The sequence below is a fragment of the Phyllostomus discolor genome, chromosome 3 (genome assembly GCF_004126475.2).
Source record: "Phyllostomus discolor isolate MPI-MPIP mPhyDis1 chromosome 3, mPhyDis1.pri.v3, whole genome shotgun sequence".
NCBI lineage: Eukaryota > Metazoa > Chordata > Mammalia > Chiroptera > Phyllostomidae > Phyllostomus > Phyllostomus discolor.
In genome coordinates this window covers 159,667,082-159,693,642 of record NC_040905.2, presented here as the reverse complement: position 1 = coordinate 159,693,642, position 26,561 = coordinate 159,667,082, and the positions used below count along the sequence as shown (strand labels likewise).

Sequence of the window (26,561 nt, the reverse complement as noted above, 5' to 3'; positions counted from 1 at the left end):
TGCATGGAAGGGATAACGGAGAGAATGAAAGAGAAGATTGGAAAATTACAATGACATTTTTCATCCACATGTGGAGTAGTTATTTAATTCTAATCTTCTAGTGAGCCTTTTTCTACCTAAGAGCCTGAAAACCAAAAAATCTAACTTTCCTGAGTCTCCTGCAGTAGACAGGCTCCACCAATCACATGTTCTCCCATGAGATGTGGAAAGCAGAAGTGAGGTAGAGCCCATCTTTCTGGGACTTTTAATATTATCTGTTTGCAAACATAGTGATGAAGAATTTGTATTTTCCCAGTGTCTAATCTAGCTCTTGTGGGTGTTGAGAAGCTGTCGTGGTGGCAGTGATTTCCTGATCCTGAGATTATGACTATAATGATATAATTTGAAGTCAACAGCTTGCATGGCAGCCTCCTGATTATCCATGTTTTTGTCTGTGGCTGAGACAGCAGTACCTTTGGTGGGCAAATGCTGTTGCATTGACCTGGGACCCATTCCTAGAGATCGGGTGTATAGCCCACTCCTCCAGACCTTCAAACTAATTTGTAAACTCCCAGTTCCCTGAGTTAAAACTCTTCCTGCTTCAAATAAACAGTATGGTTTCTGTTTTCTATGACTCATACAATTTTATGATGAGGACAAAGAGAAACCATTGAAGGATTTTTAAGTAGAAGAATGACATGACCAGACTTGTATGTCAGAAAGCTCAGGCTGTTGGCCTCATGAGTGGCTTAGCTGGTTGGAGCATTGTCCCGTATACCAAAAGGTTGCAGGTTTGGTAAAAGCTCAGGCTATTGAGAGAATGGAGTGTGTATTGAATGAAAGCAAAATTGGATATCGAGTTCTTAAGAAGTGGTTGCAGATCATGAGGGTAGTAAGGGGATGCAGTAGAATATTGACACACAGTTTAACTTCAGGAAGGGCCAGTTTCAGGGACTTGTCACAGAGTTCTTTGTGCACAGAAGGGCCCCAAGTTTGGGGTTTAATATTGTTATCACTGTCAGAAAATTCTTAATAATTTTTGTCTTTGAGTTTGTGTTTTATAAGTGAAGTCTGGTGAGACAATGGAGCATAAACACCTCAAAGGGCTTAGAGCCTTAGCTTGTGCTGGATCTCCTTGCTTCCCTGGGACAGGTCTTTGGCTGTCTGATTTTCCCGCTTCCTGGGGCCCTGGACCTACCCATTCTTTGCTTCCCCATCACTGCTCAATTGCTGCTGCCACCTCCCATAACCACCTAGGCAAGAGCCTGGGCTCAGAGAGGGTGGGATGCTGGCATGTGTGGGCCATGACAGTTTGACAGGGGAAAACAACCTTCAAGGGCAGGTGTCAGTTGATGTAAGTGCGTAGAGCCTTACCCTGGCCTGACCATGCTGGGAACCATATCCTGGAACTTTTTTATTTGCCAGAACTGTGGCAGTGACCCTTCTTATTGAGGCTCTATTCCTGAGTGGCTCTTATAGATTGTTTCTGCCACAAAATAGCCCTTAGCATGTTCTGTGAACATTGCTCTGGAAGAGGGCAGGCCCTTGCCTTTTGTGGCCACTTAGTGCTTCCCTTGGGTCCACAGTTCTGTTGTTTTTGACCTTCAAGAAGCAAAAATCTGTGTTAGGCCAGATGTTTGTTTTCAGCCCCCAGGTGTCAACACACCCAGTTTTATACTGTTAGGAATCCATCACCATTGTCTTTAAAAGCCAATATTTTCATATGATAGTAGAGACTAGTTTGGTTGTTTTTTCCTTGGCCTGGAGGGATTAGTAAAGAAGACACCTTGTCTCCTAGCATTATCTTCGTAGAGATTAGCATACTGTGTCAGTTAGTACTGTTTGTTTGTAAGCATAAAATCTCTCTATGATTAACACAGAAGGAAAAAGGGCATTTGTAGCAAGGGACTAGGTAGATACCCAAATCTAAGCATACCATTCCCCAGTGGCTAACTCAAGGGGAAAGGGGAGATTTATAGCAAAGAGACTGGGTAAATCCCAGACTCTAAGGCCGTATTAAGCAATTAGATTTTGTCAAGATCAGGAACCTGGAAAGTTTGTTGAAGCCAGGTATGAGGAACTAAAGAACAGACACACTCTTCTTCTAGAAGCTTTCTTTAGAAAGACTCACCTACTACTGTTTTTCGTCTTTAATGACTTATATGTGGTTTAGATTGCCGGGAGAGAGCGTGATTAACCTTGACTTTGCACACATAGCCATGCCTTAACCAGGTACATGGCGCAGTTTAGTTGACAGTTCCATTGTGATTACATCCAGGAGAAGAGGGGATATTCCCAGATGAGCGTCAACTATGTGCCAGGCATGGTTACATATGTTACTTCATTTAACCCTTAATACTAGCCCATACTCAATGGGGTGTGTATTACTGTGACTGTTTTTCAAATAAAGAGGCTAAAGTTCTGAGAAGTGAACTGCCCACGGTGACAAAAAATAAGAGAACTAGAGCCAGTCAGGCAAGCACAGTCCTTCCCTGCTCTCCATGGGGGTCCCTGAGGACTCACTATGGTGTGCTCTGAAGGCATGGGCACAGGGTGGGAAAAGGCCCCTGTGGGAAATGGAGTTGTGAGCCCTGCAGTGCCACAATTAAAAAAAAAGCACCAGAACCAGAATTCAAACATAAGGCAAATGATTACACATATTGGGAACTTACTGTCTCATGTTATTAATCTTTAGTTAGTAGAGATGATGATCATGATGATACTGGTGATTATGACTATTTAGAGCCATTAAAAATACTCTCTCCTCCCTTTTGTTTGGTTGGTTTATTAGTAGGAGGTAGGTACAAGAGTTCACTCTGCCCAAATGTCCCTCCTTCTTCTCAACTAAATGCATCTTCTTGTGTTTTTTCCCAAAGGGGAAGCACGCAGAGCCTCACTCTGAGTTCCCTTATATTTGATATAATTCTAGAAGAACCAAATTTTAACTTCAGAAGTGGATTTATTAGAATCGGCCATATCAAAAACTGATAGGAATGACAATTAGTGGCCTGGCAGGGAAAAAAAGGGATCCAAACAGACACCAAAACTCAAAAGACAGAGTAAGAGGGAAACATTAAACCTAAGGGTAAGTGTCATTTGTGTTTCAGTAGTCTTAGAGATCTCATCTATATTAAATCACAGGACAATAGCCTTTGTTTTAGAAGACTGTTCAATGATGTTCAGTATCTACCATCCAAAATGCATGCATGCAAAGTGCATGAAAGGACAATGTTTGTTCCCACCTAGACTGGAGGTGGCACGGCACCCCCGTGTGTGCTGCCCTGTGCTGAGCTCCTACATGGAACTGCTGGCACAGAGCCTTCTCATAGGGGCGGCCCTTCCATGAGTTGAGCCAAAGAGCATCAAAGGCCAAGCCCATGAAAATATACTGTGGTTTCTGTAAATGCACAGTGGATTTTTAAACATACATCTTTCTTCTTTAGTGTTGAAAGTACTCCATATGTATTTGTCTTACTTTAGTAGAACTAGAGATGAGATTTCAAACCTTATTTCATACTACCTGAACTTCTTTACTTTCCATCTATCCTTTTTAGTAGTTCCTCCTATATTTTAGTGAAAGCCCTAAGCAAATACTTTGGTACTCTTTAATGTATACTTTCTAGACTATAAAGTTTCTTGTGGGGAGAAAACATATTTTGAAATTTTTTTTTTTTTACTTTTCTCTCACATATTTCCTTCTGCGACTACTGCCTTTATAAATAAGGCTTTTGAATGCTGTCAGAGGGCTTTAGAATACCCATTGTCACACAACTGTCAAATATTCTGTCATATCTAAAGCTATGCAGCTGATTATATTAAGGATGGTATGATGCTTTGGGATGGGATGAAGCTAACTAAGGAGGAGCTACACAGAAGGAAAGGAGAAAGGGACTCAGAAAACACTGACCTCAAGAAAAAGGAAAGAAAATGGGCTGGGATTCTGGAAGGAACTGTGACAAAAGCAGAAAAGAAGGAAGAGGAATATAAAAGCCTTTTTAGATGATAACATACAAAGTGATTCAAATTTAGTTGGTGAGGGGGGTTCTTATGCCAATAGCAGTGATTTCGGGAAGTCATAATGAGTGCAGAGTAGATCAAATCCTTGATGGCTAAAGCAGCTGTGGTAGACTAAACTGCTTAACAAATAGACCCAAACACAAACTGGACCAGGCAAATTAGAAGTTTATTTCTTGCTTATGTAATAACAGCTCAAAGCAGATGCTTGGGTAGGCAAAGGACTCTCCTGTATTTGGCCATTAGAGACCAAGACTCCTTCCAGCCTGTGGCTCAGCCATCCATGCCCTGGGACTTTGTCATTGTCTGCACTTAGTCCCAGGGGACTAATATGAAACGGGAAGGAGAGAGTGGAGAGCCACCTATTCACTTAGAAACTCCAGTGCAGAAGGGACACACATGACTTCTGCTCTCATTCTACTAGAGACAATTCAGGCATCCAGTTCACTTTTGTAAGGGAGTCAGGGAACTATAATTCAGCCATGGGCTCAGATAACATCCAGGTACCATGGCGGAAGGGGAGAATAGGTTTTCATGGACAGCTTGTGGTTTCCGCCACAGTGGCTCAGGGAGTAACAGCATAGCCATAGGATTCAACAGGCCTGTTTTAGAATTCGTACCTGGTGAGAGTGGTCAGTTCTGCAGGCTCTCTACAAATCTCAGTCACTTCATCTATAAAATGGAGATAATATATTGCCTATCTTACAGGATTCTTACGAAGATTAAATGAGCTAATCAGTAGAAAGCATTTAGCAGAGCACATGGCTAACCATGAACACTCAGTAAATGTTTGCTGTTATTCTTCATAGCTATAGCTCAAAAAGGGGAAAGCAATAGGCATTTATTCTGTATCTACTTTAGTTCTAAACTGATAACAGGTAATTTACATATGTTTATTATATAATTCTCAAAACAGCACCTGGAATTAAGTACATCTGCTTGTTATAGATGAGTGGTTTGAAGCTCAGTGAGGTGACACTGCTAGAATATAGTAAAATAGGATTTGAACCAAGGTTTATTTAATTTCAAATATGCTATTTACACTAAGCATACCTTTTTTTTAAAAAAAAATATTTTATTTATTTATTTTTAGAGAGGGAAGGGAGGGAAAAAGAGAGAGAGAGAAACATCAATGTGTGGTTGGCCTGCAACCCAGGCATGGCCTGGGGGTCATGGCCTGCAACCCAGGCATGTACCCTGACTGGGAATTGAACCTGCGACACTTTGGTTTGCAACCCGTGCTCAATCCACTGAGCTGCGCCAGCAAGGAGCATACCTTATTTTAAATTAAAAAAAAAATAAGTATACCTTGAAGGGTGAAACAAATGGAGATTGGGGCAAAGGCAGGAGGCTAGATGGAACAGTTAAGTCTGGGACAAACGAGTGTGAATTATTTGAACTCAGGACAGGAGCCTTAGAGAAAAGGGACCCAGACCTTAACTGTCAACCTTATCCTTCCCTAATCCTAACCCACAGTGTAGATGAGGTACCTTTAAGATGACAAGGGAGGAAGAACATGTGCCTTAACATGAGTTAAAATGTGTGCAAAACTACCACAGAGTTATATTTGTGCTCATATTCTACCTCTAATTATGTTCATTCTAATCTTTGAGATACCCAGATACTGGTCAAATTTTGTAGCATGATAGAAATTTTCCTATACTGTCATTAGAATTATTTCCAGAGAAGGGGCACCAGAGGAAGCTTGGGACCAGGTGTGCAGTCACCAAAGGAAAAATTCTGCCAGGTACTCCTGGAGGTCAGTCGATGGGTTCCATTCTCATTTGTCAAAGATGTACTCTCCCACTTCATCTTCAGAGATAGTAGTAATTCAGGTCAGTTTTCTGGTGTTCCATGAGGCCATATAAAATGCCTTTAGATGTACAAGTGAAACCAAAACTGAATATGTTCATCACTGCAGTGCTTCTCAGATACTTTGCTATGCTGAATTGCATTACAAAAATTCGCACATTGAGGGTATGGTATGCAATACTTCCCAAAACTGTTGGACCACTGGCTGTTTTGCCATAGGGAGTGTTTTTCCAGAGAACACACTTTGGGAAACACTGTTCTAATGGATTTTATTAGTTGATAATCCAGAGTGACCTGAATTTTGAGAACTTTGAAAAGGATTTTCTGTGTTCTTAGGAAAATACATTTTCCAAAATCTCGTGAGATTTCTTTCACAATCCTAACAAGGCTAATAAATCCCTTTCAATTACTTCTCAAGCTACCATATAAGAGACATTATTAATTTCCTGTGAAACAGTCATTTCTTCCTCTCTTTCTCAGCATGCCCTCTGTCAGGGGATGAATCGTGAAGGGTTTAATCAAGTACCAGCAGTCATCTTTGTGTAAGTGCTGGTCTAGGGCACAGGTGGCAAACACAAGGCCTACGGGCCAAATCCAGCCCTCCACCGGCCTGGCACCTTGTTTCTACCTGTCAGTAGCACCAAGCTCTTGCTTAACTACTCAGGAGTAGTTGCATTTGTACAGTCCTAACATTACATTCGGCCTTTTGAAGGCAACCACGAGGCTCATGTGGTCCCCAGTGAAAATGGGTTTGACACCCTTGGTCTAGGGGTTAGGCATGTGACTCTGTTTTTTCCAGTAAGGCAAGGAGAAGTAAGTAACTCTTTCTGGATTTCTGCAAAAAACTATTTTTTTTAAATTAAAAGACAGACTGGCGAGGAGCAAACCCATTTTTTGCCTTTTCCCTTCTTCCTGCTTTGAATATTGTCTTGTAAATGTTCAATATGTATAATAGGATGTCCTCATAAGCTATCAGGGACAGGTTGAAATGTTCAGGAGAGTTTCAGAAATTACATCTATAGCTTTCCTATGTTTGATCTAATCCTAGAACCATCCACTTGTGAGATTCCTGTCAAGTAAAGTTGTGTAGGCTGGTATTATTTAATTCACTTTTATCTGGGTATTCTCTCACTCAGAGCAGAAGAAATTCTAACTGATCCCTAAGGCACATGTGGAACGATAAGCTGCATACAGGTGCAGCCAGGGATGTCGCAGCACCTAGAGTACTAACTGTAAAACTCCCTCTTTCTCTCTTCCTCTTTAAAAACCGTATTAGAATAAAGTGAGAGTAACACTACTGCATAAATCATTTTGAACTTGCTCTAATTTAGAAAACAGTTATTTGCAAATTTTATTACTTTAAATACTACTTACAAGTAACAAATAACATGGACACATTCACAACTGAGTGATAAACATTAGTGCTGCGTAAAGTTGTGTTGGGAACTTCAGATACAGACAATCCCCCCAGAGATTTTGCTTGTCTTGTTAGCCTTGTAGATAAGGACCCTAAATAGGCTGTTCCAGAGGCTAGACGATTTTCCCTGTGAAGAGCCTGAGAGTAAATATTTTTGGCTTTGTGGGCTATATGGTTATCTGCCACCACTACTGAACTCTTCCTCTGCTGTGTGAAAGCAGGCATAGTCTGCAATCATGGCTGGGTTCCAGCACAACTTTATTTATAAAAATAAACAGTAGGTTGATTTTGGTCCTTTGGCTGTAGTTTGCTGCCCCTTGTCTAATCCACCATTTTTTTTCTCCCTTACTATTTTCTGGCTGATATTTGAAAAAAAATTCCCATTTTATAGGTCAGAAATTTGAAGTTTAGGGAAGAAGTTCAATAACTTGTCCATGGCCAAGTCACAGGCAAACTGGAATTCAACCCCAGTTCTAGTTTTTAAACCTGTGGTCACCACAGCACCCTGACATTCTCCCATATTTGGGACCTTCTCTGCAGATTAGAAAAGGCCATTTTAGAGACTGAAATCCACTTTGGTGGTACATCAGAGGGTAGTACCTAAAGGGCTACTCGCAAAGAGTGAAATTTTAATCAGAGAACTCAAAACTAGAAGAGTTAGATTATGGTCCCTCTTCCTTGATCTGGGAATTATTTTCTCAACTTATTTCTAGGAATAAGAAGACTGTTTTTTGTCCCAGTTTGGACCCACCTAGCTAGTATCTTTTCATGTTTATCAAATGCTGACATGGGCTCTGCCTTTGAGTCCCAGCCCAAGCAAACTGGCTGTCCTTGCATGCTAACAAGACAGCATTTTCCTTGGATCATTTGTTCTCCAGCCTGGGCCACCCCTGAGCCCATTTCTGTCAAAGACTCTTCTACCTCACAGGCCAACTCCTCTCCTACAAACTCTGAAAGGGCCTCTGAAGCCAACACTGTTTACCAGTTTGTTCTTAAACATGTCAGAACTGTAATCAAGATGAGGTCAAGCAACAATTTTCACAGCTGTTACAAAACATTGCTAATTGCTCTACAGGCTTCATAGAAAACACAATGTTGCAGCCTGGAAATGGTAATTACTGTGACTCAGGTTTCTTGGCCTGAATTCCCTGGCTGCATGTTTTCTTCCAGCTAAAGGGGGAAAATTAAAAAAAAAAAAAGAAAAGAAAAGAAAGAAAGAGAAAAAGAAGAGCAAAACACCAAAATACCCCAATTTTAATAATATTAATAAATAATAATACAAAACTGTAAAAAGTACTCCTACCATGAAGAGTTGTTCTGACTAAAATTGGGATCCTTTGTTCAGGAACCAGTGTAGATCTCATGAGTGGAAAGAAACTCTGAAGATTTGGATTCTCTACCTCATGTTAAGAAATATTGATTGCATCCCACAAGAAGGCTTTCACTTAACCACATTTTTAAAAGCTTTCATAAATATTGCAATAAAGTGAAATTCATTGCTAGTTAAACTCTAACACCAGAATGAGCTTATTTATCATCCAGATGACTGAGCTGCTGGCGAGAGGAAACAGAGGGACAGTAGAGGATTTATAGAGCACGTCTTGAAATATCTTCTTGCAAGGTAATAAAGGCCGTGCTCCACATTAGAATCTAATGGCCAATAAACAATTTTCAGAAAAAGAAAAATAAAGGTGGTGGAAATAGAGTGCATTGGGAAATTCCATTTATACTACAGTCAATTATTGCAGAGCTCAGCTATATTATAAACTTTTTTCCCCATTAAGCATAGCTTGTCAGAAATCCTATACTGAGGGAATAAAATGTCAGGATGGTGCCCAAATCATTACAGCATGTTCCTCATAACAGATTCTCACTTAGAACCTCTAAATGATTTGTGACAGTGTTCCTGACATTTGAAAGTAAAATTAGTCAAGTGATATTTTTAAATAAAGAATGTTTGGTAATGTTTGAGTTAAGCCTGCTGACACTTAAACCTGATTTTTTTCTGCCATGCTTCATTCACAAAGTGAAAAGTCCTGTCTAAAGCTATACTTACATGTGCATCTTTGAATATGATACTGCTTTAATAGAGTTTATATGCCCCTAGTCATAAAAAAAAGAATATAAGAAGGAAAGGTAAGTTTATCATTAAAGAGCTAGATGAGATTCTCATTTCATTTGAGGTGCCTTTAACTTTAAAGGTGAAATAAAATATAGACAGTTGAGAAAGTCAAGGTAGAGGGAAAAGAAGACAGAAAAATATGAAAAAGAGGAAGTTGTTGTACAAAATATATATATTGTTCATTAATTTCCCAGAGGTCACAAATTTTATTCTGAGCTTCTTGGTTTCCTAGACAAAAAAGGTAAGGAGTCATATGATTTTGGGCCCATAAAATAAACATAAAGTGATTGTTCGTGATAGACATGTGTTTTGGTATTGAGATCAAATGATGAGAAATTTGTTTTACGAGTTCTTACAAAAAGAAAATTTTATAAACTAATAAACTATGTCCTTGAAAACATTATGACAGTAAGTAAAGTATCTCATAAAGCTCTTTCTCATAGTATCTCTCAGCCTAGGTCAGTGGCAGATTGGTGCAGCATAATTCAGCTAAGGGACCTGTGGTGGAGGAGAGCTAGACCAATGCTGTGTAACTGGAGCCAGTGTGGTTTCTCTTTGTCCCTGTCCCTCCCTATTTCTGTCTGCCCTATTAACTTAATTGGTATTTATTTTTTTCATACTTTTTTTCTATGTTCCCTTAGGCTCACACACACACACACACACACACACACACACACAAATACCTGTTCTTGGAAATACTAGTAGAGAGCAGATTTCACTTATAGAGTTATGGTCATATGGTCATGTTGGGACCTAATCTGCAATATATATGTGTGTGTGTATATATGTGTATATACATACACATATAAATCCTTAGTGAAATTGAATTCACAATAAAAAGATTAACAATCTGTGAGCTGACAGATAGCAAGAAAGAAAAGAATCAATATTCTAATGGAAGGAAAATAATATAACATTATTTTATAACATGTTTGTATACAATATATGAACTTTAGGAGGTCAAGGCAAGCAGCTAGGATTCCTGTGTAAAAAGGACCTGAAAGTTTGCCCAGTTTCTGGTGTAATTACATTAGTGCCTCCTTTCATGCTCAAAAGTATCTCAGTTTGGAAGTTAAGTACTGTGGTCACCTCACCTCTAAACACTCTAGAATCAAAAGAGGGAGGCTAATGATGCTGCCAATTAGTTTTCCATGGGTCAATATGGCAATTACTGGGGAACATGGCAGAAATTTCATGGCAGAGGACATAGTCAACCTGCAGGATCAAAGCTACCTTTGAATGATCCTAAAGAATTGGAGTCACTGGGCGACCCAATTATCTGTACCATATCACAGGGTAAGCCCTTTTCTACTTGAAACAGAAAGATCTCTGATTTTTATGGAGATATGAGAACTTGGATCCAGCAGCTGATTAGGAACTGCAGTACCATTTATAGCATCATTAACACAAGGGCACAGGATAGCATTGAGTAGTGGCTGAGATAGGAACAGTGGCATTTAGTGTCTGAAAGCAAGATTAGAAAGGTCATGAGCCATAGGGGATATAGAGGAAAGGAGAGAAGAGAAACTCTTCCTTGAAACTACATACATTCTTTATTACTACCTAACCTGAGAATTATTAGTGAACCTGATTTCTGTGTGTGTGTGTGTGTGTGTGTGTGTGTATGAGAAAGATTGAGTGTGAGAAATAGCAAAAAATGAATGACTAAAGATGGGGACTGGAGAAATGAGAGTTTGCTGGTGACTAATTTGGAGACCCAAGGACAAAATTGAGAAGGGCCAAACATCCCTGTGACTGTAAACCAGGCTGAAGGGAAATAGTGCTACAAACACACTTGACTTTAAAACCAGTTCAACAAACAATGCAATGAGGCTTTAGAGAAAAGAATTTTGCTATTTCCTTTAAAATTCTACATTAAACTGTAAATTTGCTGCCTTTGTTTCAACTAGCAAAAAGAAAGAAAGGACTGGAATGCCAGGTAAAGCAGGTAGATATATAGATCCTAGTGATAGGACATGCTCACATGGGAGAGATGACCTTGACCTAGGTAAGGTGAAGGAAAATGGATTTGTGTCCCCTACATAAGGACCAGAGCCTCAAAAAGTACTCATGAGCAAATAGCTGCAGAAGTAGATGTTTGCTGGATTACTTTGTTCCATGGACTTTGTTGTGTCAGAACAATCAACCAGGAGAAATTGAAACTAAAGGCTTCTAGCCTGGGTAAGCAAACTGTATTTACACAGTTCATGCAGTATAGGAACTCCAGACAGGAAATTAAAATAAAGTATATCCAAGATAGTTGATAAATTAGGGATTTGACAGAAGGAAAGGAGAATGGTTGTGCAAAACATACTGAAAATACAGGGCTAATAGAATTCCCAAAGATAAAAAATCCTTAGTGAAATTGAATTCACAATAAAAAATTAAAAATCTATGAGTTGACAGATAGCAAGAAAGAAAAGAAATCAATATTCTAATGAAAGGAAGACAATATGCTTTGTTGGAAATGACTACACATTAATATTTTTAGAATAGATTAAAGAAATAAAGGGAATACTGGACACTATAACAACAATGAGTGTGCAAAATAATGTAGGGTATATAATAAATGGGTAGACAAAATAACAGTTTAGAAAGAAGCTCATTAGGAATGGTGGAAATGAAAACATAGTCTTTGTAATTAAAAACTCAGTGGGTGAGTTAAATGACAGATTAGATGCAAGAAAGTAAGACTGAGGGAATTGGAAGATCAGTATAAGGAAATCATCCACAATATAGAGCTCAGCAATGAAAAATCTGAAAGAGCAACTAAGATATATGAGAGAGAGCATGAGAAAATATAAAGTGCATGTAATGTAAGTTCTAATAGGATGGAATAGAAAGAGTGAAAAAAGAGGCAACATTCTAAAAAAAATTTTCATGTTTCAGGAAAGAATTACATCCTCTAATTGACTAAACACACTAAATCTTGAAAAGGATAAATAAAAACCTAGACAGTATGGGAAACTTAAGATAATCAAAGAGAAAGGTCTTAAAATCAATCAGAAAGAAAAAAAGAATTTTTTCTAATAGAGGCATTACTATAAGATCAGTGATGAGGTCTGTCCAGAAAAAGTCCAGCCATTGCTAATATAATGAGAATGGTCTGTGTGACATTGCTGTAACCTGGAATCCAAGGAGAGTGGACTGGAATGCTCACGTGTGAAAAATGACAACTTCACTGTACTAGTTGGTGGGGGCAGTAGATGCCATTGATGAGCATCTGTACTGTGTGGCCATCGTGTTCAGAATGACTGAGCGAATAGATCAATGAATCTACATCAAATGTTGCATTAAGCTTGAATATCCCTCTGAGGAAACTATTTGGATAATTTCCAAATAGTTTGGAAACAGTATATGTTTTTCCAATAATGTGTGGGCAACAGCTATGGGAAACTGGTGATTGGCAGCTTCATCATGACAATGTGCCCGCCCATGCATCATGTCTCATGCAGGGTTTTTTGGCAAAAGAACAAATCACCCAGGTGACTCAACCCCTTTACAGCCCAGATTTGGCACTCTGAAACTTCTGGCTTTTATCAAAACTAAAGTCATTTTTGAAATGGAAGAGATTTCTAACCATCAATGAGGTTGAGGAAATTATGATGGGGCATCTGATGGCAACTAGGAGAACTATGTGAGGTCCCAAGGTGCCTATTTTGAAAGGAACTGAGTCATCATTGTCCTATGTACAATGTTTTTCCAGGTTTGAAGGGACACGCTAACCCTTATTTAGTAATATGAGTAAAACAAAGACATTTGCACAGAAAGAAGTAAGGAGTTTACTAATCATAGACTTTTGTAGGGAATTATTTAAAAGCTGTTCTCCACTGTCTTTGTTTTCTTCTAGGATTTTATGTTTTCAAGTCTAACATTTGAGTTTTTAATCCATTTTGAGTTTATTCTTGTGTATAGTGTAAGAAGGTGGCCAACTTTCACTTTTTTGCATGTATCTGTCCAATATTCCACAAACTATTTATTGAATAGACTATCTTTGCCTCATTGTATGTTTTTGCCTCCTTCATCTAATATTAATTGACCAAAAGGCATGGGTTGACTTCTGGCCTCTCTGTTCTGTTCTATTGATCTATATGTGTGTTTTCATACCAGTACCATGGTATTTTGATTACTGTGGCTCTGTAATGTAATTTGATATCAGGTAGCATGGCTCCAACTTTGTTCTTCTTTCTCAAGATTGCTGTAGCTATTCAGGGTCTTTTGTGGTTCTATAGAAATTATTGGAATATTTGTTCTACTTTTGTGAAATATATCATTGATATCTTTATAGGAATTGAGTTGAATTGATAGATAGCTTTGGGTAGTATGGACTTTTTAATGATGTGTAGTCTTCCTATCCAGGAACATAGTATATGTTTCCACCTATTTGTGTGTTCTTCACTTTCTTTCTCCAGTGACTTATACTTTTCTAAATGTAGGTTTTTTATATCCTTGCTTAAATTTATTCCTAGGTATTTTATTTATTTTGATGCAATTGTAAATGGGATATTGTTCTTAGTTTCCCTTTCTGGTAGTTCATTATTGGTATATGAAAATGCAGCAGATTTTTGGATATTTGTTTGGTGTTCTTAATTAATTTATCAGTTCTAGTATCTTTTTGTGCAATCTTTAGGTTTCACAATATACAGTAAAATGTCATCTGCAAATAATGATGGTTTTACTTCTTCCTTTACGATTTGGATGCCTTTTATTTCTTCTTCTTGTCTGATTGCTGTGGCTAGAACTTCCAGCAGTATACTGAAAAAGAGTAGTAAAAGTAGATATTCCTGTCTTGTTCTCAATCTTAAGGGAAATGTTTGTAGCAATTTATTTTCTGATATAGCTCCTTCGTCAAGGGAAACAAAAGAAAAATAAACAAATGGAACTATATCAAACTAAAAGGTTTTTGCACAGCAAAGAAAACCATCAATAAAATCAAAAGACAGCCCACTAAATGAGAGAACATATTCGCCAGTGATATATCTGATAAGGGGCTAATATTTAAAATTTTTAAAGAAACTTAAAAAAGAAACACCAAAATATCAAAACAATCTAATTAAAAAATGAGCAAAGGACCTGAATAGACACCTCCAAAGAGGACATACAGATGGCCAATAGACATATGAAAAGATGCCAAACATCACTAATCATCATAGAAATGCAAATTAAAACCACCGTGTGGTATCATCTCACACCTGTCAGAATGGTTATCATCAATTAATCCACAAATGACAAGTGTTGGCAAGGATGAGGAAAGGGGAACCCTTGTGCACTGTTGGTGGAAATGCGGACTGGTGCAGCCACTGTGGAAAACAGTATGGATTTACCTCAAAATATTAAAAATGAAACTGCCTTATGGCCCAGTGATTCCACTTCTGTGAATACTACATCTGAAGAAACCCCAAACCCTGGAAGAATATATGTACCATTATGCTCATTGTAGTGTTATTTGCAATAGCCAAGATTTGGAAGCAGCACAGCTGTCCATCAGTAGATGAGTGGATAAAAACACTGTAGTACATTTACACCATGGAATACTACTTGACTGTAAAAAGGAAGGAAATCTTATTCTTTGTGGCAGCATGGATGAATCTGGAGATAATAATACTAAGTGAAATAAGCCCATCAGAGAAAGACAAGTATCAGACTGACAGCTGTTAGAAGGGAGGGGGTTGGGGAGCTGGGTGAAAAAAGTGAAGGGTTTAAGCAAAAAAAATTCTCATAGACACAGACAATGGTATGGTGGTTGCCAAAGAAAGAAAATGGGGTGGAGGGTGGTAGAAGACAGTAAGGGGGAATAAATGGTGATGGAAGGAGACTTGGCTTGGGGTGGTGAACACGCAATACAATATACAGATGGTGTGTTGTAGAGCCATCTATACACCTGACACCTATATAATTTTATTAACCAATGTCACCCAGTAAATTCAATAAAAATAAAAAACAAAAGATGTTCTTCAGTTAAAAAAGGAACTGAACTGAAAAGGAAGGAGCAGGAAGCAAAAAGAGATAGTAAACAAAACAATTGTAAATATGCAAGTAAATCTAATTAAGCATTCAGTGTAAAAATAAAAATCTTGTAGGAGATTCTCATTTGAAGGTTAGAATTTGTTAAAAAATAAGTGAAACTGAAATGGTGAACAATAGTAATGTGAAAGAAAAAAAAGGATCACTTAAATTATTCTTAAGTTCTTATATTATTTAAGAAGGAAAAGGAGACAATGATTAGTTTTAGACATTACTGAGCCAAATGAGATTTTTACATGGTAAAAAATTAAGGGTAGCTCATAACAATAGAAATAGAGTGTCTGCTATGATACTGATTGAGAGGGAAAGAGGAGGAATAAAGCTTTATCATTCCAACTGGAGAATGAAAAGAAACAAAGAAGGAGAAAATGAATAAAAAATGCAAAACAAAGTGGCAGAAACCCAAAATAATTAGGAGCCACAACACAAATGGTATAAATTAATATGTTGAAAGAAAATTTCTTAGATTATTCAATAGTGGAACAAAAATGCAAACCAAATTGGTAGCAAGATATTCACAAGGGCCAAGCTAATGACACTGAGAGATCAGAATAAAAGGGATATAAAGATCTACCAGAGATGACAAAGGATCTTGATTGTCTATTCAGCGTTCATTCTAAATGCCCTTCTCTGTGCTTTCTTCTTTATGACAGAACCCTTATCTCAGTCTAAAAAATAAAAATACTAAGTTTTCAGGTGACCAATCTTTTTTAAAACCAGCACAGAAAGGCTCAGGTCTTCTGGTCTTTGTGTTTTTACCTCTTGCCTAGATTTTTCAGCAGCCTCATCAATTCTGACAATATGTCTCCCTCTTCCTTCCCATTTTAAAAGGTGGATTTATATGTTAACTATGTTATTTTACTACTAGAAATTTAACTTATTTTACCTTATAATTTTATTTTATTTTCAAAAATTAAAGTATAGTTGATGTACAATGTTATATTAGTTTTAGGTTAAAACATAGTGATTCTACATTTATTTGCCTTATTATGTGATTGCCACAATATGTTCAGTCACTGTATGCATTTATTGTGACATTATTGACCATGTTCCCTGAGCTGTACATTATTTCTCTGTGACTTATTTATTTTATAACTGGAAGTTTGTGCCTCTTATTCCCCTTCACCTTTCACCCCTATCCCCCCATCAGGCAACCATCAGTTCACTCTTTATCTATGAGTTTGTTTATGTTGTGTTTTGTTTGTTCATTTGTTTTGTTTTTCTTTTTTAGATTCCACATGTAAGTGAAATTATGTGGTATTTATCTTTCTCTGTCTGACTTATTTCATTGAACATAATACCCTCTAGGTTCATCCCTGCTGTTGCAAATGGCAAGATTTCCTTCTTTCTTATTGTTGGTAATATAACGTTTATTTTTAACTATGCTATTTGTTTCATTGCAATTGCTGTTTTCATTAATATTCTGGTTGCATATGCTTTCTATTAGATGGAGCTTTCAGAAAAGCCTGTTTTCCTGATGTAAAGGCACAAATTCAACAGGCAAAACTTGCTTCTTGGAACATGAATGCCTGTATGTGGGGTCACCATTTTGCAAAAGTGAGGATGAAGGCAGCATGCCAAGGATAGTAGAAGAGGTAGTTAGAAAGAACCAGGGACTTTTTGAATTCCTCAAGCCATGGAACTAGCCTTGAGCTGCCTGCCTCTGGACTTAAATGGAAAAAATCTGGTTTAAGCCATACTGTTTGAATTTTTGTAATCCTAACCAATGCAAGGTATATATTCTGAACACTATTAAGCTTTAATGAATAATAATAATTTGCATTTTAATAGAGCTCATGGGCTTTTGTACCCTCTTTTAAACTTGATCTTCTGTAGAACTCTATGAAGTGAGTATGAGAGCCAGTGTTATTCTCATTTTCTAAATGAGATCATTGAGGTTTGACAGATTAAGTGTTTTCTCAGGGGCACATAGCCAGTCTTTGGCAAAGTGGCCTATGAGCCCAAGCATGCAGGTTTCTAGTGTAGCTTATGTCTACAACATCGGCTTATGGGAGTCTGCACAGTTGTGGTTAGGTAGAAATGTACCTTGTGCTCTCACCAACTCTACATTCAAACCCACAGAAAGGTACAAGGTTCATATGGGTGTTCAGATTGACTTTTCATAGCTAAATATAAATCATCACCCAGAATAATAGGTTCCTTTCTGGTCTGCCATTACCAGCAGGGTCCTCCTCTGCTTGGGTGGGCTGGTTCTGGGGTATAGCCTCAAGGTGGTCCATGCACCAAGTGTGTGAACTTATGCTAGGGCTCTTTCTTCTCTCTTCCCTCTTAGAGGTTGTGGTCTCTATTCAGGGGGGATAATGATCCTGCTTAACCGGATAGTCTCGATGTGGTTTTCCAATAAATCAATACTTCCCATGGAAGGAGAAAAATGAGTCGCGAGGAGGAAATTTTTGTGTTTGCACATGCAAAATGTGCCACCGAGATTTAAAAAACCAAACATCCAAAGCTTGTCTTGGAATTGGAAATGTTTTATTTAAGAAAGAAGCACACAGTTTAGATCAGTGCTTCTCAAAGTTTAGCGTATATCAGAATCTTCTGGAGGATCTGTGAAGATGGAATGTTGAGTCCTGTGCAGGGCTTTCCCAATTCAGTAGGCCTGCAGTGGGCCCAAGCATCTGCATCTCTAATGAGTTCCTGGATGCTGCTGCTGCTGCTGTTCCAGAAAGCTCCGTATTAGACTAACCAAAATCAACTTAAGTCAGAGGTAGAGGAGACATAAACTTTTCTCCATCCCATATCTTAGATATATCCTACAATTTGCTCGAGGTTACATGGCAAGTTAATGGCAGATACTACCTTAAATTCTAAATTACCTGATGCCCAGACCAGGAGCTTTCTATATTTGTTGCTCTGCTCTTGAATGAACTAATGGATTTGCTTTGCTCTCTTCTAGAATATAATAATTCATAATTAATATATATAGGGGTGTATGTTTATAAGTTTCTAGCAAGACATGATTTTTAGCAAGACATCAGTTTGAGCACATTCTATTAGCAAGGCAAAGAAATAATACAGTTGCTCGGAATAAGAGTTTCACATGCTTTTGTGCTTCTAAACTACCTAATAAAAAGAAGGGAGTCCTCTGCTTTTCTTTATTTCCCTCGCTGTACATCTGAACTGTGCTCAGTGCCACTCTCTTGTGACCCCATGCTCCTAAAAGGTGACAAGTATGAATGGCTGATAAACTGATGTTCTTACTGGAGACACCTGACCAACCCTACTACTTCCGATAAGAACAGATACTACACTTGATCTTAGTCAAAAGACTGAGAAGCAATAATCCTACTACCTCTTACCAACTTAAACATTGCTGCACCTACCAGCAGGTGGGAAGTCATTGCCTAAATCAGGGATCATTAAACTTTTTCTGTAAAGGGCCAAAAGGGAAATATTTTAGGGAATACTGTCTCTGTCACAGCTACTCACTCAACTCTGTTGTGCCAGAGTAATAGTGGTTGCAGACCAGACATAAATAATGAGCACAGAAGAGTTCCAAAAAACTATATGAACATGGAAATTTCTATTTCGCATTTTCATATGTCACAAAAAATAATCGTATTTTGGTGGTTTTTCAAGCATTTAAAAATATAGAAGGCATCCTTAACTTGTGGGCCATCCAACAAGAAGCAGCAGGCTATATGTGGTGCCTGGGCCACAGTGTGCTGAACAGTGAAAAAGAAAACCTCAAGTGCTTCCTTCCCCAGTTTCTCTCCCATGATCTCTTCCTTTTCCTTGTGGGTCTACTGGTCAAAATGCATTTCTTTTATGCCATTAAGATTCTATTACTTGTAATTTTAACATGTAAAAAAGAAGATTCAACCTGAAACACAAACTAAAACTACAAGGAAATGTCACACTGGTTTTGTAAGGTATGGGAAGATTATAATCAATGTTAATCAGGGACACTAAAAAGAGCTCCCTTGTGAGGGAATTGGTACAGTGTTTCTGGAAACTATTTTATTTACTTGTATGCATCAAAGATCTTAAGATGTTTGTACTCTTTTACCCAGACTATGTCAGAAAAGAATCCATAAAAATAATCAGGGATAAGAACAAAGGATATTTGTTTCCTAATGATCAAAGAAAGGGAAAAATATATTTATTAAAGTGTTATATTGGGTTGACCAAAAAGTCTGTTTAGTTGTTTCCGTAAAATAAAAGACATTTTTCATTTTCACAAAGAACTTTATAAGTTTGGATATTTTGAGTATGTTGGCTATCTCCCACATGGTATAATGTTGATTGTTCTAAATTAATGTCTTGATTAGACTGCTATTAACTTCAGCTGGTCTACCTGACCATGGAGCATCATCCAGCCAAAAATCTCCAGTATGAACCCTTGCAAACCACTTTGGACACATTTGATTAGTCACAGCACCTTCTCCATACACTGCAAATCTTTTTTGTGTGTTTCAGTTGCATTTTTACCTTTCTTGAAATACTAAAGCTTAATATGCTAAAAATGTTGCATATTTTTCCATCTTCAATGTTAAAATGACTATACAAAAATTCACCAGGTTTTATGTTTTTATTATTTTATAGTTTGAATTATTTTATTGATTATACTATTACAGTAGTCCTGATATTTTGCTCCTCTTCACCCATTCCCTCAGGCCAACCCCACACCATTGTTCATTTCTATGGGTAATATGTATAATAAGTTCTTGGCTTTGCTTTACTTTACATCCCCATGGTTATTCTGTAACTACCTATTTGTACTTCTTAATCCACTCATCTCTTCACCCATTCCCCCATACCCCTCTCCCATTTAGCAACCATCAGAGTGCTCTCTGTATCCATGATTCTGTCTGTGTTCTTGTTTGCTTATTTTTTTCTTTGGATTCAATTGTTGATAGAGTTGTATTTATTGCCATTTTATTGTTCATAGTTTTGATCTTCTTTTTCTTAAGTAAGTCTCTTTAACATTTCATATAATAATGGTTTGAGGATGTGAACTCCTTTAGTATTTTCTTGTCTGGGAAGCTCTTTATCTGCCCTTCAATTCTAAATGTTATCTTTGCTGGGTAGAGCAAGCTTGGTTGTAGGTCCCTGCTTTTCATGACTTTAAATATTTCTTGCCAACCCCTTCTAGCCTGCAAGAGTTCTTTTGAGAAATCAGCTGACAGTATTATGTGGATGCACCTGTAGGTAACTAAAGGTTTTTATCTTGCTGCTTTTAAGATTCTCTATTTTTAACTTTTAGCATTTTAATTATGATGTGTCTCAGAGTGGGCCTCTTTGCATCCGTGTTGTTTGGGACTCTCTGTGCTTCCTGCATGTGCATGTCTATTTCTTTCACCAAATTAGGGAAGTTTTCTTTCATTATTTTTTCAAATAGATTTCTAATTTCTTGCTCTTTTTCTTTTGCTTCTGGCACTCCTACAAAGTAAATGTTGGAATACTTGAAGTTCTCCAAAAGGCTGCTTACACTATCCTCATTTTTTTTTCTTTTTTTTTCTTGTTGTTCTCATTGGTTGCTTTTGGTGTCCTTATGTTCCAAATCATTGATTTGATTCTCTGCCTCATCCACTCTACTGTTGTTTCTCTGTAATTATTTATTTCAATTAGTGTATCCTTGAATTCTGACTGGATCTTTTTTATGCTATTGGGGTCCTCACTAAGTTACTTGAGCTTCCTTATAACCAGGGTTTTGAACTCACATCTGATAGATTGCTTATCTTCATTTCATTTAGCTCTTTTTCTGGAGTTTTGATCTGTTGTTCCATTTGGGCCATGTTTCTTTAATCTCTTCATTTTGGCAGCCTACCTGTGCTTGTTTCTAAGTATTAGGTACAGTTTCTTTGACTCTTGTCTTGATAGTGTGGTTTAATGTAGTAGGTGTCCTGTAGGGTCCAGTGGCACAGCCTCCCCTATCACCCAAACTGGGTGCTCTAGTTGCACTGTTGGTGTGGGCTGAGTACACCCTCCTATTGTAATTGAGCCTTGATTGTATTCCTCAATTGGAGGGATTTACCTAGGCCAGTCAGCTGCTAATACTGGCTATGATCACTTACTATCAACCTCTACCCACCATGGAGGATCAGCTGTACAGGGGCAGGTTGGTGGGGCAGGGGCAGTAGTTATCCATTGGATGTACAGGCTCTGAGATTTCTTGGGTAGTGCAGGCCCAGGTCAGCCCTCATCTGTGTTGTGCCTGAGTCCACCCAGCCTGAGCTATAAAGCAGTCTGAGATGGCTGCTACTTGTGCTGGCTTTGGAGATGCCCAGGTAAAGCCAAATTGTGCCTCTAGTCTGGCTGCTGCTAGTGTCAGGCCTGGGGCCACTTAGCAAGAGATATGGGGCCTGGGGGATCATAGAGGCCAGCTGTTGCTTGTTTGATAAGATTTAGGAAGTTGTGAAGCATGAGCCAAGACCAACCATTCATATTGAAAAGTCATGGTTAACAGTTTGTGTGTGCTCATTAAGTTGGGTGGGATGGAGTCTTAAGGGATCTCCAGGGTGGGACAAAACAGTGTTAGTCAGGTTGATGGAATCTTAGGCACCAGTCCGCAGGCCCAGTGGCTTTGTGGAGTGTGGACTCAGAAAGGGACAATGGCCTCCTCCTGCTTTCCATCCAAGAGAAAACTGTCCTCCAGCTCTTCCCCCAGTGCCAGACACCTCAACTCCTCCCAGCATGCCACCTATGCCCCTCAAGCTGCTATACCAGTGCTGGAGCCCAGAGAGAGTGATCTGAGTAAGCCTGTGAGTTCTTTAAGGGGAACTGCTTGGGACTCCAGAAGTTTCTTTCACCAACTCAGTCCCTGCTGGCTTTTTCAGACAAAAGTTATAGGGACTTATCTTCCTGGCACTGGAACACTGGGCTGGGGAGCCTGGTGTGGGGCTGGGACTCCTCTCTCCTGAGATATCCCTCCTGAATTTTTATCTACCACATGTGGGTATGGGACCAGCTTGTCTCTATGAAACCACACCTCCTACCAGTCTGGATGGCCATGGTTTCTTTAATTACATAGTTGTCAGACTTCTATTCAACTCAATTTCTGATGGTTCTGAGTGATGGTTGTTCCATAGTTTAGTTGTAATTTTGATGTGGTTGTGTGAGGAGACAAGCCATGTTTACCTATGCTGCCATCTTGATAAGTTTTTTTTAATGCACGCTGATATGACAGGTGTCACAATACAATCTAACAAAATTGTTTCAAGTGAAGCTAAAGACAACTAAATACTCCTAGAGCCATCTTATGGAAAAAAAAACAAATGAATTTTTTGGTCAACCCAATAATTTATAATGATCAAAAATTGGAAGGAACCTAAAGACCCAACCACAAGGAAGTGGGTAAATAGATTTTAGTTTATCCATGAAATGTTAAGAACAGTTATCTCTCTGTGTAGTATTAAGTGTAAGTTTTTATCTGTTTACACCGTTCCATTTTCTTCAAGTTTCCCACAGTAGGTATTTGACTTCTAAAATCAAGCAAGATTTAAAAAATAAAATAAAATAAAACCAAGCAAGATTATAATGAACAAATACATAGAAATTTAGAAAATTCCATATGATAATCAGAGTCAATATTTTATTTGCCTGTAGCTTTTTCATTTGTGTTATAGCCAGTGTCCATATGAAGGCCTCCAAATTTCCTGAATTTACTTTATCCCTTTGGTGCATATGAGATCCCAACTCTTTACCTTGATATCCTCTCTCCCAGCTCCACAACTCTGCTCTAGTAATTCCTCTTGATTTATGATAGAAAACACCTTTTGCCACCAGTTGTACAATTCTTCTGCTAGGAGCAACAATGCTCCTAGTATTTATACTTCTCTTAATTTGGACTGGTTTCTTCATTCCTTATTTCTTGAGGAATCCTGATTTCCTGATGCTTGGGTCAAGGAGAAATATAAGTACTCACACAGTCATGCATCCAAATGATCTCTTTCCTCCATAGTCAAACACTCTCCCTCTATAGAACATGGGTTTCTTAATTCACTTGTGCTATTGGATATTATACCAAGCAAGTTGGAACCTTCCTGGGAGTTAAGTGGGAGCCTCTGCATCTCCTTTTCTATATTCCTCCCTAGTTTATTCTGTTCTGATGTGTTTCCCATAAGAGATATTAGGTTTCCATTAAAATGAGTCCCTCAGGGGAGTAACTGAATAAGAGAGTTGGAAAAGATTTTAAACCATTGTTTTCTAACATTTTTTTCATGCTAGGGCAAACATATAAAATGAAGATGATTTTACAATACATTGGAATAAACAGAGAAGGATGCTTATAGCTAGAAATGCTTGGCCTTAAGGCTATAGTCATTGCCTAGTCATCATGGAAAAGTCTAATCTCTTAGAGACATACCAGAGTGCCTTGGCATAGCAGTTGGGAAGCTCTGCCTTAAAGATCAATTAGTTCATTCCACCCTTGCTTTCTCTGCTTTATAGATTAAGAAAATGAGACCCATTCCCAGACCTCAGTGATACCATGAGGTCAAGATTTTGAACCAGTGATCTGGGGAAATGGAAGAATTGGAGACTAGAAGGCATTTTGTCTCTCCATCTCCACTTATTCATGTAGTCTCCTACTTACAATTTTCTAATACATACTTTTTAAGAGTATTTTTTCCCCTAACAAATACAAGTCTCACCATAATAAGAAACTCCAAGCTGCATTGAAAAGTAAGTGGGGGTGGGGAAAGTGGATCTAACTGAAGGCTTGTTAAATCCTATAACATTCTTCAAGTTGGCATTTTTCATAAGGTAAAAGTGTTGTGCTATTTTCTTAGAGATTTGGTAGCAGAAACTAAAGATTTGTCTCAGTTGTAGTCTTTGTGTACTTATTCTAAATACAAATTTTGTGAAAAATACTGAGATGAATTTCCTGTGAGAAGAAAAAGTTAAGCAATCACCCATTTAGGATTACCAGGCTCAGAGGTTTAGTTAAAAGATCAAATGCCCTTTGTCCCTGACCAAAGTGCCTGCTCTCAGGGACTTGAAGGATGGTGCCCAAAGTGCCTGAGATAAACCCCAGTTGCAGTTCTTAGATGGCTATGAACTTTTTTCCCTACATGATGTGGAGGAGACAGAAAGCAAAGCTAAAACACTGACTTTCCTCTCCAGAGATCCAGTCATTGAACGAGGGACTTTGGATTTTTGTGAGCATCGATTGAGTGTTTTGAAGTACATTTCAGATTCCTCACCTTTAAAAATAGATGATAGGCAAAGGTATAGGAGAGGAGGTGTGAGTCTCAGGCTTCAAGTGAATGAGATCATTCTGCAGACTTCCCATTTCCCACACTGCAGATGTCACAAGGTGAGAATGAATCCTCAGCTTGTTCTGGTTTCCAAGTTACAATCCCTCTGCTTTTTCCCTACTCCCCTTAGGAAATCTGTGGAGTCTGCAAAAACACTTGACAGACAATCATTCTTACAGACAGCAGACACACACATTATTCCACTGAAACTCTCTTACCCAAGAGTTGAAAGCTCTTGTGCATAATAGGTTTAAGTATAAACATGTGCTTTTACCATTCATCTTTTTTTCTGTCTTTGAGAAAGCCACATGTTATCATATTCTGGGAGGCAACACAATCGACAGCAGGTGGGCTCTATAATTGGCCTGCTTGGGGAGTAGCAGAAGTTGGGTTCAAAAGGTACTGACCTTATGGGTTTGGTGAGTAGGAGTTTGTGAATGGGGCTGTAAAACCTGAACAGGGAACTGGGCTGCCTCTCAGACCCATAGGGGAACAATGAAAACCAATGTGAATATTTCAGAGGAGGGACAGAGAGAATGTGAAGAGGTTGTGATGTTGAAGGTCAACAAGATTTTGCTGCAAAAATACTCATATTTATCCCCACAACAATTTTATATATGGCCCTAGCTGCAAAAATACTCGTATTTATTCCTACAACAATCTCATGTAGAGCCCCCTGGGCTCACTCTGGACCTTTACATTTCTTCATTCATCTTTCTTTCTGGAACACATTAGGGCAGGGCTGACAGTGACAGAGCACACTGAGGCTTGGGCAGTGTCCGCTAAGCCACCAAGGTTAATGGCAGAGCCAGCACATTCTTGTTCTCATATCTTGGCTGTTTCTGTTTTGATCAGAAACTAAATCATAGAAAGATAATGTCAGAGCAGTGTACATGCAGCAAAGTAGTGATAAGGTGATAGCTGATAAATTTTGTCATAAGCAAACTATGTAATTCAAGTTCAAATTATCCATTTTGGTACACCATTGAAATTAGCTAGAAGATAAACAATTTGCTTTGTATTCTTGAGGAATCAGTTTATTTGTTGAAATGCTTTCAAGATGGGATTTCTAAAACTCATTGATTCCACTAATATTTACTGAGTGCCTCCTATATCCAAGGTGCTGGGAACAAAACAATGAAAGAGACTCAGGCTTTGCTCTCAGCAGTTTATGGTCTAGGAGGAAAAAAAGATTTGTTAACAGGTCATCTAAGTTTTCCCTGATAGTCATTATGGAAGTACATATGAGGAACATCAAAACCAGCTTGCCTGTGGCAGTCAATGGTGGGGAAGCACATTAGGGAAGGTTTTCTGGAGGAATAGCTAAGTTGAAACATAAAGGATGGAAAAAAGTTATTCAATAGAAGAGGGTGGAGAAAGAATGTTCTATAATTAGGAGTTGGTTAAAATGTTTGGGGTAGAATAGAAAAGAATGCCTCCCATAACCTACTAGGAATTCAAATATGTGAGACAGAAACATTAAGGGGCAAAATCATAAGGGTTCTGTGTGTCTAGTGGTTCCATTGCACTTAGAATGCATATTAGTCCCTCTTATGGAGAGTACTCCATTTGGGCTTTACTATATTTTGCTTCTGAAGCTCTGTTCCATTAACTTAATACAAGGAGATATGCATTAATGGTTTGGGAAAAGGGACATCAATTAATCACCTCTCTCAGAGAGGGAAATAAGGTTCCAATGGAGACACCAGAAACAAAGAAATGAGAGATTTTGGGTATCAGCAGTGCACCAGAACAGGTAAAGTTTCTCCTAATGGAGACACCAGCATGTTTCAAATTTTCATAAGCAACCATTGTTAAGAATGTAGCTTAGCTCTATTTTATTGTGTTACATTTTTAGATTACATGCTGGTATCAATTTCTAGAAGAAAACATTATAAATAAATGATAATTTTTCCAGAAGGCTATAACTGTAATTGGCATGAACCACATTTTTGCTGTTTTTTTCCTTCTG

At 38.3% G+C, this 26,561-nt stretch overlaps 1 long non-coding RNA gene and 1 pseudogene across 1 annotated transcript in view; one reads left to right on the top strand and one right to left on the bottom strand.

Moving 5' to 3' along the window:
* The window catches only part of LOC118499672, an 85,599-nt gene that overhangs the window by 14,060 nt on the left and 44,978 nt on the right, over positions 1-26,561 (top strand). The window lies entirely within an intron of this gene.
* On the bottom strand, positions 18,548-18,670 carry LOC114513522 (annotated as a pseudogene).